We start from the raw sequence: 3,177 nt of genomic DNA, 5'->3' as shown, positions 1-3,177 counted from the left end.
AGATATGATCTCTCTTTTTAATTTTCACTAGAACTCTGGCTGCGGCATTTTGGATCAGCTGAAGGCTTTCAACAATAATTTTTGGACTTCCTGATAGTAAAGAATTACAATAGTCCAGCCTTGAAGTAACAAATGCATGGACTAGTTTCTCAGCATCACCCCTGGACAGGATATTTCTAATTTTTGCAATATTCCGCAGATCAAAGAAGGAAATTCTAGAAACCTCTTTGATATGGGGTTTAAATGACAGGTCCTGATCAAAAACAACACCAAGATTTTTTACTTTATTATCTGAAGCAATGCACAATTACACTCAATGAGCATGATGTTCAGGAATAACCAAAACAAAGAAGGACTTATTAATCGGGTTGAGGTTAAAGGATCAGCAGTGAAAGAGTTTGGGTTCCGCCGATTGCTGTGAATATATTGACCGTGCTACTGAGGCTTAAATATTTCAGATGTAACACTGTTCAGCTGCGACAGTGGCTGCTTACAAGCTCTCTTCCCCTTTTATTTGCTTTACTTTTGCCTATTTTCAATAGTGTTTAGTGTTTGCTTAGTGATTAAATACAATAATACTGTGATTATTGGCTAATAAAGGTACCATTGTATTTTAACCCGTTGACTTTAGTGTTTATTTTACACAGTGAACAATTTATCACTCAGACTGGATTCACTCTTCTTTCAGTAAAATCCTAACGAACAGAGAAACATTTATTTGGTTGGTGATTAATAACTCCGCTGATAGCCATAGTCTAAATTACTGAATTGGTGAAGGCAACTGGATTTAAACAGCTGGATTCAGGAGTCCATCCTTTTGTGTAAAACACTAAGAACCCTGGTAAGTAAGCAAATGACAATCAACTAATAATAAATTACTTTTACCTTTCGATTTGAATGACCCATTAATTAACTATGAATTCCATTTCTAGCTATTTAATATATTTATTATATTCTAGTAAAGTTTCACAACACTGCATATCAAGTTACAGCGTTTATACCTAAATAATAAATTAACAGCTAGTCCAAGTGATCGGCAGTAATCCGGATCGGTTGCAAAAATCCTGCTCAGAGCATCCACAATCCCTTCTAAAATTATGAGCGCAGATTTAAATGTGCCTACTTTATAAAAGTATTCACTGAGACCATTGCAAATCTATAGGCAGGGGTGAAAGTGACTGAAATCCCACATCCTCTGTAACCACCCCGTTCCAGACCAACTGTGCAAAGCAACGCCTTCAGCCTCCTTAGTTCCTCCCATTTTGCTCTGCTCAGAGTTCCTTGGAGCCAGAGGAAAACATGCAGAATATTATTTAATTTATAGGAACAGGTACATAGGTAATGAACTCTTAATTTGATATGGCAAATTAAAAACAAATCCCAATCAGCAACCAGCAAATGTGCAGGTTCTGCCCAAATATCTTCTATTTGTTGTCAATCTTTGTAATAGGGATAATTAGGATCATACAAAATTGATTGTATGACCTATGTTTGTTCTCTACTTCCAAAATCAGCATCTCTTCATCCATGCCTGCGATAAGAAGATTCTTTTGAAGATGTGAAATTGGAAGTTGGTACTGGATTTGACAAAACTTTTAAAATAAATATTTTTGATTAAAATTACAAATCTGCTTACTGGTATGCTGATTTCCAATTGGTGTACATCCAATCAAATTGTCTTCTTTTTTTAGTAATATATATAATGTATGCTCAAATTAGTAGTTACTGATTTGTCGTTACCCTATTTTGCGCATCTTCTCGACGTTACTATTCCTGTTTCGTGAGATTGCAGTTGTGTATCTTGACCTGGCCAGCTTCCAACGGAGCGGAGTGAAAAATAGCTTGGCTCCGTATTTGAAGGTGAGGGATGGAGAAGACGTACATGGACAGCCATATTCGGAGGAATAGTGGTGGATGTGGAACAGTTCTGATTGATTAACATGACTGCGGATGTGCTCCGCACGCAGTATGCGAGCAGAGCGGTAACAGAGGATGTGGAATCTGGGGGTTGTGTTCTCAGACTATCCCTATTCAAGCCTCTAATTAAACAAACGTTTTAGAGCTGAAACTGCCATTACAGCACTTAGAAATGCTGGACAGATGCTTAGCAATGGGCTGTTGAGTTCCAATGGGCATGGCTGATCCATTCGATGTGCATATTTATCCAAAGCAATGATGACAAACTAATGCTTGGTGACTTCAAAGTAAGGCTGAGAAGTAAGGAGAGCGCAGGAAGCAAATAGCTTTGTGAACAAGGAATGTTAAGGCAAAGAAGAAACCGTTAATTTTTGGCCAGAAGGGACAAAGTATGACAATTAAACTCTAAACCTATGTCCAATGGATCTTAAAGGACTAAGACAACGGTGCAGTTTTGTAAAACACCATATACTCCCTACACTGAAGTGGAGCAGCTGATAGGAGCTGGAGAACATGGTTTGATACGGTGTGTGCTAGGTGTATGTTTATACAGACTGATTTGTCCAAAGAATTATGGACCTAGGCTAGGGGTCACGGATTAGCGGACCGCGGTCTGGACCCAGACCCACCTGCTGGCTAATCCGGACCCAACCAGATTTAAAACATTTGTAAATTAGTGCATGTTGTCTGATGACAGTTTCAAACTTCTCTTGTGTTAATACGGTAAAGCCGTCCGGATCGTCTGGCACCAGGCTACACGTGATAAACATTAGCCAATGAGCTGCTGTCAGTCTGGGTTGCTGCTGCTGCTACTTTTAGACACAGCAGGTAAACCTGTGGGAAGCTGGACGATGGGAAAGAAGGAGAAGACGATGAGAAAAAGAGAGCAGAGAAAATGTGGACTGCTGGAAGAACTGCAGTGAACTGGGGAAAACCTGCTGCTGTGAAGCAGGATTCTCCACCATGAACATAAGATTTTAGAAAATACTTGATTGCACTCAGTGTTGCTCAACACAATACGAGCTCCATAATGCTTGTTTACTTGATTCTTTGTTTGTCTACTATTAATATTTATATTGAACCACAATTTAAAAGTCAATGTCATGATTTTCATAGAATTTACACTTTTTATTACTTTTTTTTGTACCCCCTTACAGTCTAATAAACAACTTCGATTTTAGGGGTTCTTTGATTCTATTCAGGGGTGGTTCAGTACAACCTAAAATGGGCTAAAAACGCCTATGATTGCAAATAATTCTG

Source organism: Cyprinodon variegatus, unplaced genomic scaffold, assembly GCF_000732505.1.
Source record: "Cyprinodon variegatus isolate N-32 unplaced genomic scaffold, C_variegatus-1.0 Scaffold1935, whole genome shotgun sequence".
Taxonomy (NCBI): Eukaryota; Metazoa; Chordata; class Actinopteri; order Cyprinodontiformes; family Cyprinodontidae; genus Cyprinodon; species Cyprinodon variegatus.
The sequence above is the reverse complement of the archived record's forward strand: the minus strand, read 5'-3'. Positions refer to the sequence as shown.